We start from the raw sequence: 16,622 nt of genomic DNA on the forward strand, positions 1-16,622 counted from the left end.
GGCGGCGGCGGCGGCGGCGGCGGCGGGGGGGTGGGGCCTCGCGCCGCACCGCCTCTGCCGGGGGCCCCGGCTCTGCGCGCAGCGCCCGGCTGGAGCTGACCGAGGACCCGGCTCCCGACCCGCCGCCTTCGCCTTCCTGGGTTCCGTCTCTCTCACGCCCTGAGCGGGCTGCGAGGACCAGCTTTTTGCCCTGTTCGCTAGAGTTCCCCGCTGGGGAGAGCTTATTCTCTCTTGCAGAACTGAAGTTGCTGGCATTTCCCAGCCCCAGGTCACTCTTGACGCTACTTTGTAAAACTTGAGGAATATAGGTAGAGAGACTGCCGCCAGCACACAGTATTAAGACATCGTACACCTTTAGCAGAGGATGCCTGGGGAGGGCACGGCTCTCAACCTTGTCCTTCGTTTATGTCACTGGACTTCTGTCGTCCTCAAGCAGTTTGGGAAACATCTTTAAGCCATCCAAGGGAGTTTCTTGAGGATATAAAGGGATTATTGTATTTACTGTGTTCCTAAGGCCAATAAGAGTTTAAGTCCCCTTTGCCAAGCACATACTACTAATAATATATCAATGACCCAGCCCCATCGTGATCAGTTAAGTAGACCATTAAGCTATAAACAGACCGTCAGCACAGACACCATCTAATGTTTTGAGTACTGCTAGAGAGAAGCCACTTAATGGATTTGAGCCTCACGGTATATGACGTAAGCCTATATAAGCCTATTAACACATATTATATATATAATACACATGTGGAAGTCACTGACCAAACTGCATCTTTCAGGATAGCCACCAAAGCACATAAAGCCCAAGAGAAATAATATCACATACTGACAACCTGCTCCAAAGATTTGGTTCCAAACCTTCCTTCAGTGCTAAGCTGTAATTAATAAGACTTGGGGGGGGGGGAATCTGGAGGGAAATAATTTGGGGACAAGGCTTTTTTTTTTTTTTTTTTGTCTGCGTTGGGTCTTCATTGCTGCCTGCAGGCTTTTCCCTAGTTGCGAGGAGGAGGGGGCGGGGCTACTCTGTTGGGAGCGCAGGCTCTAGGCGCGGGCTTCAGTAATTGTGTCACACGGGCTCAGTAGTTGTGGCTCGCGGGCTCTAGAGCGCAAGCTCAGTAGTTGTGGCGGTCAGGCTTAGTTGCTCCACGGCATGTGGGATCTTCCTGGACCAGGGCTTGAACCCATGTCCCTTGCATTGGCAGGCAGATTCTTAACCACTGTGCCATTAGGGAAGTCCCAGGGGAAAAGACTTTTCTTTCCAGTATTTAAAACTGGAATAGATCTATTGTACCTCACCACTGCTTGGGAAGCAGGTATATACTCGTATCTTTTTAAAAAACGTGGTGTGTTTAAAATCCTTAGTCAATGCTCAGGAGACACTAGGAACCACCAGAAGCTGTCTAATGTTTAAAATTAAATTGCATTAATGTTGTGTGTCTGGGTGTTGTTACATCTGGCTCACATATATGCTCACACATTCAACATGACCCACTGCAGTGATGTGGGAAATTCAAAACAAGATTTTTTTTTTTAGCTTTAAAGGTTTTCCCTACATAGTTATATTTTGTTTTTAGACTAATGTTAAAATTAACTTTCAGTCCCTGAGCACACAGTTAGCAAGAATCAGCAACCCCAAAGTAAGCTCACAGGAAAAGAGAAGACACTTTTGTATTAAGAATTTACAACTGCTATTCAGCAGTTTTTCACACTGTGGATTATGTATTTCAACATAGCTGACAATTTCTCATTATAATCGTGAACCAGCCATGAATGGTCAGCATTGGTGACTGTCTGGGAAAGGAAAAATCCAAGAAGCTTATGTTTTCCAATATTCTGCTACAAAATATATCTAACTGTCCTTCACACAAACCAAGTAAGTAACCCCTGAAGGCATTTCACTATCAAGATTGACAAAATTTTACCCTGAAAGAGTATAGGGCTGGAGTGTGCGGTGGGAGGCAGAGAGGGAATTAGAGCACTTTGGGCTGAGGTTTTGTGTGTGCCTTAAATTAATGAGAAAAAGAGCTGTCACTGGCAACAAGCCAACAACCTGTTATCTTTCTCATTACTTGATGTTTGGTATCCCACAATTTAAAAAGCATGTTCCATTTCCTTTCCTATTGATTATTGTCCAGTAATTGAGATGCAAGTGTTTTTCTTTTGAAAGGTCATTAACTTTTCTCGTTATCTCTGCATGTGGTCACCTTTGCTATTGCTATTCTGAGCAAGGACAATGAATCCTGAGATCTTTTTTTCACTGATTCTAAACCTTGAATTATGTCCCTTGATTCTCATGAGCCCAAGGAAAGATTTATTTGTTCATTGTGTACTGGAGTTCACACAGCTTGGTGACAAGAAGGATGAACAGAAAAAATTAGTGGAATTAGAAAAACAATATAAGTAGTCTTTTTGGATAATGATTTTTTTTTTTTAATAAGTAACTCTCTGTGGGGCTTCCCTGGTGGCACAATGGTTAAGAAGCCACCTGCCAACACAGGGCACATGGGTTCAAGCCCTGGTCCAGGAAGATCCCACATGCCACAGAGCAACTAAGCCCATGCTCCACAACTACTGAGCCTGCGCTCTAGAGCCCACGAGCCACAACTACTGAGCCCACGTGCCACAACTACTGAAGCCCGTACGCTTAGAGCCTGTGCTCCACAACAAGAGAAGGCACCACAATGAGAAGCCCGCACACAGCAATGAAGACCCAACGCAGCCAAAAATAAATTTAAAAAATAAATTACAAAATAAAATAAATAACTCTCTGTGCTAAATGACCTTCTAGAATACTAACCCACTACTTATCAATCAAATTTCTTTGATATCATCCAACGTCCTTATAGGCACCTAAAGGAAACAAAAGATGGGAGGAAGAACCTTTGTTTCAATGACAGGCACCATCTAGTGGCAGCAGGTGATGAAACCTCCTGACGACATAATGTCTCCAGCAAGAATGAAGATGAAGGTTTTGGAATAGGCAGTCCAGGCATTCCTGGTCTTGGAAAAGCTTGGCACTCTTTGATTCTAAAACAAGAAGTTTGTATGTTAAAAAATAATGCAACTAGTAGACCCTGTGACGATTATTCACAGAAGTAGGGCACAGATCTGACCTGCAGGTAGAATTATTGCCACAAAGAGTTTTCTCAATCTTTGTGTGATTGTGTATAGTCACACTTCTTTATAAAGACCTCTGTATTTTTTTTTACTTAAAGACCTCTGTATTTAAGTTTCTTTATATAAACCAAGGAGAGTGATGGCTTGTCACTGAATATTATCTATAAAGCATTTTTTTCAAGAAATAGCAGAGCCCATAAACTATTATTTGGGGTTTTTTATTATTCTATTTTACTAGAAAAGAAAAAAAGGGTGAAAGATATAATTGAATGCTTATCCTGGAGTTATACAAAATTGCAACATTCATACACATCTCATTTGGGGCCCTAAACAAAAGGAGGTAGTATAGATATGTTATATCCTGTTACTACAAACTTCAAAGAATAATCAGAAATGTTTCTCAATATCAGCTGCTTTTTAAACACATGGCTCATTGGTGGAAGTCTGATAAACATTTTGCTACACAGAATAGAGATTTTCTTTGTGCCAATACTTGTTTTGACTTGTAATTGTTTTGTTATTAAGCAATATTGCTATCTAATGCTCATTCAAGTGGCTGCCCTGGAATCAGTTTAATCAACCACTTCATAATGTAAGAGTAAGGAAAGAGAAAATCACTCTTTCTTCCCATCCTGGGACTAGTCTGGGATGAAACTGAAGATATAGACAAAGAGAGACAAAGAGATCACTTAAAGACTTCATTTTTCTTTCACTTACACTCCAGAAATTACATATTCAGTCTGAAAAATTCCTGAGTAAATTCAGCCAACCTTGATATATAATCTATATTCCCTCCTTCAAATTCCAGGTTTAAAAATAACTGTAGTCCCATCGACGTAGAGAACAAACATATGGATACCGAGGGGGAAAGGGTTTGGGGAGGAATTGGGAGACAGGAATTGACATATACACACTATTGATACTATGCATAAAATAGATAACTAATGAGAACCCACTGTATAGCACAGGGAGCTCTACTCAGTGCTCTGTGGTGACCTAAAATGGGAAATCCAAAAGAGAGGGGATATATGTATATGTATAGCCGATTCACTTTGCTGTACAGTAGAAACTAACACAATATTGTAAAGCAACTATACTCCAATAAAAGTTAATAAAATATTTTTTAGAAATAACTGTAGTCCTTTTTATGAGTGAAGGAAGATGAAGACAGGTTTTGTAAGCTGTCAGCATGGCACGAGCTAGGGAAAATAATTTTATTTGGTTAAATATGCGTCATAAGTTGCTTCACAGCTTAAACTACTGAAATCTCAGCCATATCCAAATGTCACTTTAAAACAACATGGGACTTTCCTGGCCGTCCAGTGGTTACGGATTTGATCCCTGGTCGGGGAACTAAGATCCCATATGCCATAGGCGCAGCCTAAAAAAATAAAATTAACTAATTAATTAATTTTTAAAAAAACCACATACCTATCGTCAAATATTAGAAGAGGTTGTAACTTGTAAAAACAGGAGACTATATCCGCTCATGTAGAGTAAGGCAAGTTATTCAACCTTTCTGGGCCTCAGTTCCCTCAGCAATAAAATCAAGGGGCTTAAGATAATTACCCAAAAACCCAATAATTCCAATAAGATACTACAATATTTTCCTTTAATAAAATTTGAACAATATGTTTGTGATAGAGAGAAACTTGCAAGTATTTCAGAAATAGTATTGACACATTTATTATGAGTGCTCTGTTTAATAACACTAGGCCAGAGTTTCAGCCTCTTCCTCCTACAGGAATTCTCCCATGGACCAGCCCCAACAGCAGGACATAGGCTTCTCTGTTTGGAAAGGAAAAGGGAAAATTAAATTGAGCTACTAAGCCACTACAACCTATGCCCTCTATGATTAAAAAGATTAATCTGGTTTTAGGTAAGATAGTAGAGAATTACATCAGACTTTTCTACCAAAACCGACTCCCAGGGCCCTTGGACTCTGCTAATCAGTGTGTGTGTGTGTGTGTGTGTGTGTGTGTGTGTCTGTCTGTCTGTCTGTCTGTCTCTGTGTGTCTGTGTGTCTCTGCCTGTGTCTGTGTCTGTGTGTGACCCACTAGCCACATCCCACACACAGACAGGTGCTTGTTTCTTTGTATCCTGCTGGCCTCCCGCCTCCTGGAGGATGAATAAGCCCAGATGGCAGGCTGCTTGCTCTGAAGTTGCTCTTCCTTTTCTCCTATGGACTGAGTCACATGGACATAGCTGTTCCACTGTGTGGAGACAGGTTTTCTACAGATTAACTAACCACTGGATCAAACTGGTCCATGACCATTCTCATCCCATTGGTCTACTCCCCAGACCAGGCCTATCCTGCAGCCCACAACACCCCCCATCTCCCTGCAAATAACCAAACAGTTGACACTTCCAGTGCACATCTGCAAGACTGATCTCTTTACACGAAATGCTGCAAGATATTGAAATTTGAATATTAAAAGTTGCCTCTTCTTTTCCCCCCTATCATGAGGGAGGACACATTCTGAGCAAATTTGCCCTTTATGACTTTTCAGTTTCCCCTTGCTGACCAAAAGATGCTCAGTTCTACACAGAACATGAAGCATGATTGGGTTACCCATTCAGCCCACAAATATTTATCAAGCACCTACTGTGTGTCCAGGACTCTTCCAGGTGATGGGTTCCTAAAACAAGCAAAGTCCTGGCTTCATGGAGATTACAAGTGGACAAATATCAATAAATAGACAAGATAATCTCTATTTCCTTGGAATGCAAAATGCTGTGATGTAATAAACGGTATAAATAGGGTGGCCAACCACCCCAGTTTATAGTTCCAGTTTACCCTCTTATCCCTGTGTAATGATAATAGCACTCCATTTCATTATCAAATGAGAAATTGGTGAGAAGTTATAGAATCACCTTAACTCCAGAAGAAACAAAACACAGTGAGAGGGTGAGGGAGAGCCGTTTGCAAGTGGGTATTAGGGAAGGCCATTCTGACATGGTGATGTTTGAGCACACAGATCTGAATGACAAGATGAATACATATGAAAAATTTTAAAGGCAACTTGACAGGACAAACAGGATTTGGCACGAGTCTTACACATAGTAGGAACTCGATAATTACTCATAGAATGATCGATTGCATCCACTCTTTTTGGAACATTAAAAAGAGAGACCCTTACTCAACCAGAATACTTTTCCATTACAACAGATTCAGGCTCCACAAATTCCTTAAGACATCATTCTTCCTAATCTATAACTTGTAGGCTATATCTATGTATTTATTTGCATGTGCGTAAAACATCTCTGGAAGGATATAAAAGCAACTAAAAGCAGTATTTGCCTCCAGGAAATGGAACTAGGTGATTGTGGGGTAGGCATAGGGAGAAAGACTTTTCAGTGTATCCTTTGTAATTTTTTGAATTTTGAGCCTGTGGATCAATAGCTTATTTTTTAACTTAAATTTGAATTAAAATATATAAATAATCTCATTTACCTGCCTATAACTATTTTCCATACAAGTACTGTATAATTATATATTGTATATTATTGTAATATATAATTCACAGAAACCCTTCTGATAGTAAGATTAATATCCTTACAAACTATGAAACAGAGGCTACTGCAACACCAATGACACGACTGGAATGTCTGAACCCTTTCATAGTTATTGGATGCTGTTCAGTGCTGACAGCGTTTGCTCACTACCCACCTGGGCTTTGTTCAAGTTAGTGTTGTGGGATGAGAAGATCTTCAAAAGAATATTGATGCTTTTCTTGCACCTTGGCATATAAAAATACAGTACAAAATTTTAAAGTAATGTTTTATTGGGCATCTTGTTGTACCTTCGATTATAGCTGTTGGTTTTCAAAAATGAAAATCTGTTGCTTTTTTCTGTTATGATAGTAATATAGTTTCATGATTAAAAAAGTTGTGCAACAGAGAAAAATAGATGGAATGGCAGTGAGAAATATCCCCTTTCAGAGAAGACTGCTAATATTGGGGCATATTTTCCTTTTTGCATAATTAAGATCTGTGGTTTCCAGTTGATTGATCACAGTGTATTTTTTTTTTAATGATGTGGTCATCAAGACTAACTTGAAGTGAGGACAATCTCTTTTGGCATAAACACAAGTTTTAAGAGATACAGCTAGAAAAAAAGGAGTGTGGAGCCTGAATTTGGTTCCATCTTCCTAAACCCAGTTAATAGGTGTTACACTCTTATGTCAGCACAATTCCAGAATTGCTCTTCTGCTTATGAAAATTCACATGAAATAGGCTCTCTATTGACAGTTTCTGCTATCTGGCAATGAAAATATTGATAGCCCCACTAACAATACTAATACATGCTAATGCTGCTAATAGCCAACACTTACATAGCCATTACCACGTTCCAGGGATTGTTCTAATTACTTAAGATAAATGAACTCCATCTTCATAATAACCCTATTATTAGTAATGTTATCACTCCCGTCATCAAGAGAAGCAACGTGAATACCAGAACTCCATACATCTTCTTACATGTCAACTCTGTTTCAGATTTCCTCAAAATTAGTGGAAGTTTGGAGTTGGGGGTTGGTCTTTTTCTGTGAACTTAAACATCTGATCCAGAGAGTTGGCTAATTGTTGGGGAAATCCACACAATATGATACTTCAATTACATCTACTACTCCAATTTCAACTGAACCTGACAGAGCACATGTACGCTAATATCAACACCTGCATATACTTTCTGAGAACTCAGCTATCCAAAACCAGAATGTTTGGAAGTTGAAGCCACTATAGTTTGGTTTTATTTTCTTTTTTAACATGGCTGCTTTTAAATCACAACTATTTAAAATGAGATTTTTTTGTGCTATTTTCTTTTAACTTCAATTACATGTATGTGCTTTCTAGCCACTCATCCCTAGAGGGCGCAAAATTGGCATACAACATATATGTTTGAAGGTCATTAATAACATCTCATGAATGGGTAACACCATGGTATTTGCTTGTTCCATCCCTCCTTAACTTTTAAATTTTTCATACTGAAATAAGTGGTAGAAGAAAATCTTTTTCTTGGTATTCTGGTATGGTTATTGTTGTTTTGGTATTTAGGCCCTGGCCTGGTACTAGCAATCTTCATCCCTAAGTTAAATTTTAAGACTTTCACCTCTGTTTACCAAAAATGAACATTTCATCCAGCATTACACAGAAATTGGTAACAAATTTCCTTCAGCACTTCTTACTTGCTTAAATTTAAAGGTTAGTATTTAGCAAAAATCGTTCAGAAACTTCTGTGCTAGCATCTGTAATGGTAAGATAGAAACTGAAAGAGAAAGGTAATTTTCAAATAATTAAAAGGTAAATTCCTTTCCTCTCAATTTTCCATTTGAGTACTTTGGTAACTTTGATCCAGGGAAAGTAACCCCAGATCACTCCTAGGTGCTCACATTTCTTCATAGATTCAGTGATGCCTTAGAACCAATACCCTGGTATCCTAGTCCAAGGATGGTATTAAAATAAACCCTGAAGAGGGACAAAGTAGAATAAAGAGCGCTAGACAGCTCTTGCTGCTCCAGCCAGTGGCCCTCAAATTCCATTACCGCTTCTTTGATTAAATTAAAATATAATAAGTATTGAGTACTTATTTAACACTTTGTCTATCCTGGCAAAAGTAAAAGACATTCCATTTAGAGAAACAACTATTCAAAAGCTTCTGCTGATGCTGCAGTTACTATTTGGAACAAAGAGCAGAGTAATCAAGTAGATGGAGGTGATTTTTCAGAGAATACAGAAGAAAATATTACATACTAGGTATAGTGGTTCTGTCCTAACTGCTTTCATAATCTTGCTTTAGCATAGACTACCAATTAAGGCAAACAGAAGTAGTCCAGTATAATGCTAAAGTTGAAGCAAATAAATTCAGTGCTGCATTCAATAATTAATAATAGCTACCATTTGTCAAGAACTTCCTAATCCTTGTCGATAAGATAAAAATTATCCCTATCTTACAATTAAGGAAACAGAAGCCCAGAAACAAGTACCAAAGTTATGGGGCCAGGGTTCTGAAACCAGGCCTAAACCTCCACTCTTTCCACTCCACCATGTTTCCTCAATCTACCCCTAGGAGGTACACGGAGAAAGTTAAGATTACATGGTCCTTGGTCTTTGGTGAAAAAGTGTGAGCTCTTTACCACCCACCCACCCCAATTTTCAGTCTAAACTGCACACAAAGCAGGTGAGTCTTCCTAAAGCACTGTTTTGATTAAGCTACTACCCTCCCGAAAAAACAACAACAACAACACTTTCGAAGCTCTTTATCAACTACTGAATAAAGTTCAAATTATTTAGCTTACAGTTAGTGACCTTTCTTGACCAGGTTTCAACCAGCTGTATTTGCTACTGATCCCATACATAGCTTGATGTATGGGACTTCTCACCACTCCCCAAGCATGCATTTCATTTTCTTGGTCCTGGTTACTGGCTCAGGCCAATTTATTTTACGAGGAATGAATTTCTTTCCTCCACCTCCATCTCCACCTATTGAAAGCCTTTTTATTTTTAAACACCCAATTAAAGTGCTAGCTAATCCATATTATCTTCTCTGATTAGTTCAGTACAGACGACCTCTCTCTTCTCCATACGGAGAGCATTTAGGTTGTGCCACTTACATCTCAATGTAATGAGGCTTTCAGTATGTGTTCCTCATTTCCCCCACAAAACTGTAGCCTCTGTGAGAGTAGAAAATGGATCTTACACATTTTTACATTCTTCATCTCCTCTAGTGCAGTCCCATGAATGTAATAGGCTCTCACCAAAAACTGAATGAAAAAATAAAGAATGAATAAATGAAGCTTAAGTTGAGTTAATGACAATTACAACTTCAAATATAGTAAGATCTCCCTTGAAAGGTCAGATTGAACCCAAAAAGCACTTGTGAGTTTTTACTTTCCTGTGGCTATTAATTTAAAAATCATCTTGTGTGTTCAGTCATGGGCTTTAGTACAATATGGATAAGTTTTCATGAGAAATTAGGCTTAAACATATGATTTTTCCTTGTTTTAAGCAATCTTTCATTTATTTTTTTCAAAAAAAAAAACATTTTTGGAATGCCTATTATGCACCAGATCCAATGAAGTACTGAAGAAATAGGGGTGAGCAAGACAGAAAAGGCCACTGTCCTCAGGGAGCTTAAATTTTAATTGGGAAGAGAGGCAATAAACAAGTAAACCAATGTATAGAATAAGTTCTACTACAGAAATTAATATGATGATAAAGGAGAGAGTAATGAGATGGAATACTTTCAATTGGCTCATCAGAGAAGGCTTGAGGAGGTAACAGCTGACTTTAAGAGTCAGCCATGCAGAAAACTGTGAAGAAAACACTTCAGGCAGATAAAAAGCAGGTTCAAAGACTCTTGGGGGTTGAGGAATAAAAGGAGACTGGTGAGGGTAGAGCAAAATGAGCAAAGGAAAGAGTGGTATGGGATGAGATTTGGGGAAGGCAGGAGCCAGATCTTGCAGGGTTTTGTAGGTCCAGAAAGAAATTAACATCATATGCTAAGAGCAATCAGAAGCTACTGAAGACTTGTAAATAAGGGTATCACATGATCAAATTTAGGCTTTGGGAAATTCATTCTTAATACTAAATGGAGATGGATTAGAGAGGAACTGATGGCTTGCATCTGGGGGAGAGCACTAAAGATGGGGAGAAGTGGGTGAATTTGAGAGGCATTTTGGGTAGAACTAAGTGGACTTGACAGATTAGATATAGGAGTTGAAAGGACAAGAAAAATCAGGGATGACTCCTAAATTTTGGCTAGGAAATGGTGCTGTTTCCTAAGATGGGGATACCTGATGAGGACCAAGTTTGGAGAAGACAGAAACCACTGTTTTGATTTGGGGAGAAGATATAGAACACTGTTTTGAATGTAGTAGGTCTGGGATGCCGTTTAGACATCCAATTCTAATAAACAATCAATATCATAAAAATGTTAACATTTCACTAAACACTTATATTTTCTCAATTTTGTACTCACTTTTTCTTTGGCCAGGGCGGCAGATTCTATTTCCCAAAGAGGGTCTCAATAACATCTCCCTTTTCCACATCTTCTTCTGCAATGTGACCTTAACACTCCCCTATAAAGAGGTAGAGTCTAACTCTCCTCTCCTGGAATCTGGCTGGACTTGGGACCGCTTTGACCAACAGAACACTGTGGAAGTGAGGCTGTATGGCTTTCAAGGCTGGGTTATAAGAGATGATGCAGTTATCACCGTGTTTGCTGGAATAGTCATGCTTGGTGACTTGAGCTGCCATGTAAGAAATCCAACAGTCCTATAGCTGCCATGCTTGGCTCCAAGCCAATTCACTTGGAGCAGCCACATGAAGAAGCCAGCTGTAGGCAGTCCAGGTGGCAGTTCTAGTCTCCAAGTCTTCCCAGCACAGGACCCAGCCATATGAGCGAAGGGGCCTCCAAATGATCCCAGCCCTCAAATCTTTTCAGCTGAAATCCTAGACAGTGTGGAGCAGAGACAAGCAACCTTGCTGTCCCCTAGCCTGACCCACAGAATCCATGAGCATAATAAAATGATTATTGCAAGCTACTCAATGTTGGGGTAGTTCATTAAGCAGCAATAGTACCCAGATCAGCCCGTTAATCAAACATTCGGGAAATAGATACATATAAGCTATACTCCGACCAATTTGCTGCCTGTACAGTTAAATACTACATTCCGAGCAGAGTATGCAATTCCCAAACAAGTTTCTTAAACTCTCATTTTACTTCCTCTAATAAAGGTTGAGTAGCCATATTAGTGGTGACTATGGGACAGACAATGAATCAAGTTCAGACGTAAATTTGGCACTTGATTCTTCTTAGCAAAATTAAGTTTGGTAGTAAGCATATTCAATTTTGATAAAAACTCAAGTCAAATGAAGTCACCTTTTAAAGCCCTGATGCACATATCCACATTTCAAATGTTGTGATTTCCCTTATATTTCATAAGCAGTCTTCCTGCAGATATCTCTAAGGTCACATGAGTGGAGCTACAGATAGAATAGACTACTAATGGATAAAATTCCTGTATGACAGATGGTTAGGAAATTGGAACACACAGTTGTTATGTTTTCAGAAGCAATCCTCTATATTTTTTTCTTTTCTTAACAATCAATATTTTCTCTTTACCTTCCTTTCAAAAAGTGTGAAATAGGAGAATTTGGCCTTGGATATTAGGATGTTTTTTCAAAATAATATCTTAATCTGAAAAACTGTCTTAACACAATGTACTAAATTTTGAAATGAATTATTTTCCCAGGAAATAGCACCTGCCATCCTATAAGTGAATAAAGTCAATTTGCTTTGTCTCTACAGCAATCAGAAATATTTAGTGACTGATCACACCTTCCTATGAGTGACTAGCAAGCACTAACAATAAATTACATGGCTGAGATAGCAGTTATTTTAGCTGGTCTTTAATCATATTTTACCCCTCAAAAAGTTTTAATTACTCTTGCAGATCCATAATCAATATGAAACTTTTAGCCTTGTATGGGCAAAATAAACTGAACTCAAGAATCCTGACCCTACTCCCTGCTTTCACTATTAAGCCATATGGATAATACCAATATTGATACTCTATTTGGAGTGTTAAAATTCTGGAAACCCCTATAAAACTGTAACTATGTGTGTTTACGTATATTTTTTTTCCGTTTCTTTCCAAAGAAATAAACTGACATACTCAGTATTTGAAGCCTTAGAATGTTCCGGCTGCCATATGGAAATTTTTATTTTGGAAATTATGGGGTCATGTCATTTTTTTTTTTTTTAATGATGTGCTATAACAACTTCAAAACAAATATATGTTTGTTTTCCGAACCGTTTGAATTTAGGGGCTTGTTACATTTCATGAATGTATATACCCAATAAGAAATAGGATAAGAAATTACTTTAAACCAGGGGTCACCAAACTTTTTCTTTAAAGAGTCAGTTAGTAAATGATTATGTCTCAACTACTCTCAACTCTGCCATTGTTGTGAGAAAGCAGCTGTGGGCAATATGCAAATGAATGGGTGTGCAAATGAATGGGTGTTGCTGGATCTGACCACAGAAGGCCAAACTTTGCCAACCCCTGGCTGAAACTAAAGGCAAGCTACATTAATAAAATATACTGGAATGTAAACATGTTTATTTATGAAAAGATCTTTCAAGTCTTGTTAGTGTCTCCTTATACCTCTTGTTTTGTTTTATTGCAGACTATACCATGCCACCTCACTCAGCCAACCTCCACTCTTGCAGCCAACTGAGACAAGTCAATTATCATATTACATCCATGACTGGAATGCCACAAAACCACTCTGGGACACCACAGCAGAAAGAAACAGACCGAAAGACTATACCTAGCATTTTAGAGTTGGAGGGAAGTGTGAAAATACTAATTCAAACTATTTAGCAAAGCATTCTATTACCTTGTGTAGATACATTTAAATTTAAAATGATGGCTGATGTGGCTGATGGGGGCAGGTACACTGCTCAGAGGCACTAATATCCACACAATGAAGTGGACACTCCCATTTTACTTAAATTAGAGAACCTAATAAAACTAGAATAACAAAAGTTAAGCCCACACCCTAACCAGTCTCACTATTAAGTAAAACTGACAGAAAATGGTAGATTAAAATAATACCTTTATAAAGTATTTCTACTCCTTTGGCTAAATGATGCATCTGATGTAGTCAACCTGGCTTAATTTTATTTTTTTTCCTCCCAGTTTGTGTTACTAATCACTTTCTAAAAAGTCATCTCCCTTGTACCTCTATGACTCTGATTTCTAGCTCCCTGACCCCATGGTCTCCGTCAAAGATTGAATCATTCCTGATAAAGAACCACAGAACAATTTTAAGAACACTGTTGAAAAAGAATGTTACCAAAAGTAGTAAACAGCAAAATCAGGAGCAATAGAGTAGGTGAAAAAAATAAATGGAGCTGAAATATCAAATAAATGTGTCTGATGAATGCTTGAGTGCCTTGTCTTCCTAATTTTACATAAAGAAATTTTGACCATATATGGTAGACTTATTTTGCTTTTCCTCTGTCATTCCAAGTTTTGATCCAAAATCAAGCACAATGGTAAAATGCTCTTTCAGAGTAATAATCTATAATTCTTTCTTGAGCTAATCCACTAATCTACTTTTGCCTGTGCTCTGCAGTCCTTTATGATTCACACCAATTCTCATGAACTACGACTCCATTTAAAAGACGGGAATAAAGACACAGACCTACTAGAGAATGGACTTGAGGATATGGGGAGAGGGAAGGGTAAGCTGTGACAAAGTGAGAGAGTGGCATGGACATATATACACTACCAAACATAAAATAGATAGCTAGTGGGAAGCAGCCGCATAGCACAGGGAGATCAGCTCGGTGCTTTGTGACCACCTAGAGGGGTGGGATAGGGAGGGTGGGAGGGAGGGAGACGCAAGAGGGAGGAGATATAGGGACATATGTATATGAATAACTGATTCACTTTGTTATAAAGCAGAAACTAACACACCACTGTAAAGCAATTACACTCCAATAAAGATGTAAAAAAAAATAAAATAAAAAAATAAAAGATAAAGACAAGGGATCAGGGCAAGGTCCGTAGGGACTGAACTCAGGTGTTCTGCCACTCAGCCTTGAACTAAGACCACTAAAACCTGGGAATTATCTGGTTAACAATCATGCACTTACCTGACAGTGGTGGTATCAAATGGGATGTAACTGTTCTATTCCTTATTGGAAGATCTGCCTAAAAAGAGTATGCTCTGTAATAACAGTCAAACAGGAAAGGGCATGAGCTTTGGAGTCAGACCAATCTGGGTTTGAAGCTTCACTCTACTGTTTATTCTCGGGGTAACTTCTATTATTAGGGTGATGGTGGGCTCTCAGTGCAGGTGGTAAAGGTGGGGGTATTTCTAGTAGCTCAGTAACCATGCAAAGAAACGACAATTATAGAGCCAAAATACTATTAAATAATCTTCTTGGCCCATCAAACATATTGAATGCCTCAATCTATGTTCTATTGAGTGAGCAAGAATGTTATCTCCTTAAAGTGACGTTGGCTGATTTAAGGCCACTGCTTGGCATGGAAATAAGCACTGGAAGAGTCTTCACTATTAAATTCATCCTCTTATTTCCTATAGAACTGCAAACCTCACTGTAATCCTACTCTCAATTAGTAGATTGGGATGGGAGTAAAGTCAGAGTTAGAGAAGAGAGAGACAGATTTATTTCTATACGTTTTTATTACTTTCTTAAACTCTGAGAACAGAATTAAATAATCCATGAGAGTAGACATTATTCTCTCCCATATTATCATGGTTGTCTTTCCTTCGTGTCTTAAAAAAAGTCACTATAAATGTGTCCTAACACAACGTTAGACCTAGAGTCTATAACTGCCACACTCCTGCTCAGTTTTTTGCTTTTCACTCTGCACTTTTTTTGTTCACTCAACAATTTATACAGTTTATGTGTCAAACACTAGGTTCAGCAGTGGGAATAAGCAACAGTGAACAAGACATGACAAAGTCCTTGTCCTCATGGAGCTTACGGTAGAGTTCCTATGGAAAATAGATACTAAAGAAATATACAAATAGGCAATTTATTAATTGGATTAGACAACAGTCGTCATTGACAGAATAGAAGGAGATCTGCTCTATGAAAGTCTGGTGAGCTATCACCTCTATACCTAATGGGATGGCAACTGAAGGCATCTTTCCTATCTCCACATTCCCTGCCACTGACGTCATCCTCTCAGTAAAACCCAACAGTGGGAGACAGATGATGATGCTCGGGTGGGGCAATAAATGCTCTTGTATAGTAAGTTAATGAAATAATCATACTGCCGCATGATACCTTTTCTCACCCTGTAACACTGTACTTGCCTTCAGGGAAATCACACAAATTGTTTATTTAATGCACACTGAGAGGCTTATTTGTTTTGTGGAGAAGAGCTCAGAGTGATGTTTCTGTCAGAACCCTATGGCTCACTCATGTTTTCATCTTTGTAAGAGAAAGAAAGTCCAGTTGGAAACACTGAAGTCTCTTCTTCTGCCTCTTGATAGACACAATCCCCGCCTCAGGCACAGAGCCCTAACCAATACTGCAGAAGTATGGTTTCTTTGCAGTTTTAGGCAGTCCTAGAATTTTTTTTTTTCTTTTGGCCCACGCCATGCGGCATGTGGTATCTTAGTTCCCCCACCAGGGATCAAACCCCTGCCCCCTGCAGTGGAAGCATGCGGAATCTTAACCATTGGACTGCCAGGGAAGTCCCAGTCCTAGGATTTTTATATTTATCTGGAGGGCAAATACTTACTATCGAAGGTACTACTTCTTCAAAATATAGATCTTCCTTCAGAGTTCATCAAAGCCTCATTTGTAACATCTAGCCAGTATATGAAAGGAGAGTGTGCCAGTAAGGAAAAATTAGTCAAAGCCCTCCGCCACCTTCTTTTTTCTTTTCTAATTATCAGGATTGTTGTTGTTTTGACTTTTCAAATGTGGTAAAAAGATATATTCTAAGCCA

General features: G+C 38.8%; 1 protein-coding gene across 1 annotated transcript in view; it reads right to left on the bottom strand.

Moving 5' to 3' along the window:
- The window catches only part of SLC4A4 (solute carrier family 4 member 4), a 401,333-nt gene that overhangs the window by 354,237 nt on the left and 30,474 nt on the right, over window positions 1-16,622 (bottom strand). The window lies entirely within an intron of this gene.

Source organism: Monodon monoceros, unplaced genomic scaffold, assembly GCF_005190385.1.
Source record: "Monodon monoceros isolate NGI ecotype Baffin Bay Population unplaced genomic scaffold, NGI_Narwhal_1 Super_Scaffold_20, whole genome shotgun sequence".
NCBI lineage: Eukaryota > Metazoa > Chordata > Mammalia > Artiodactyla > Monodontidae > Monodon > Monodon monoceros.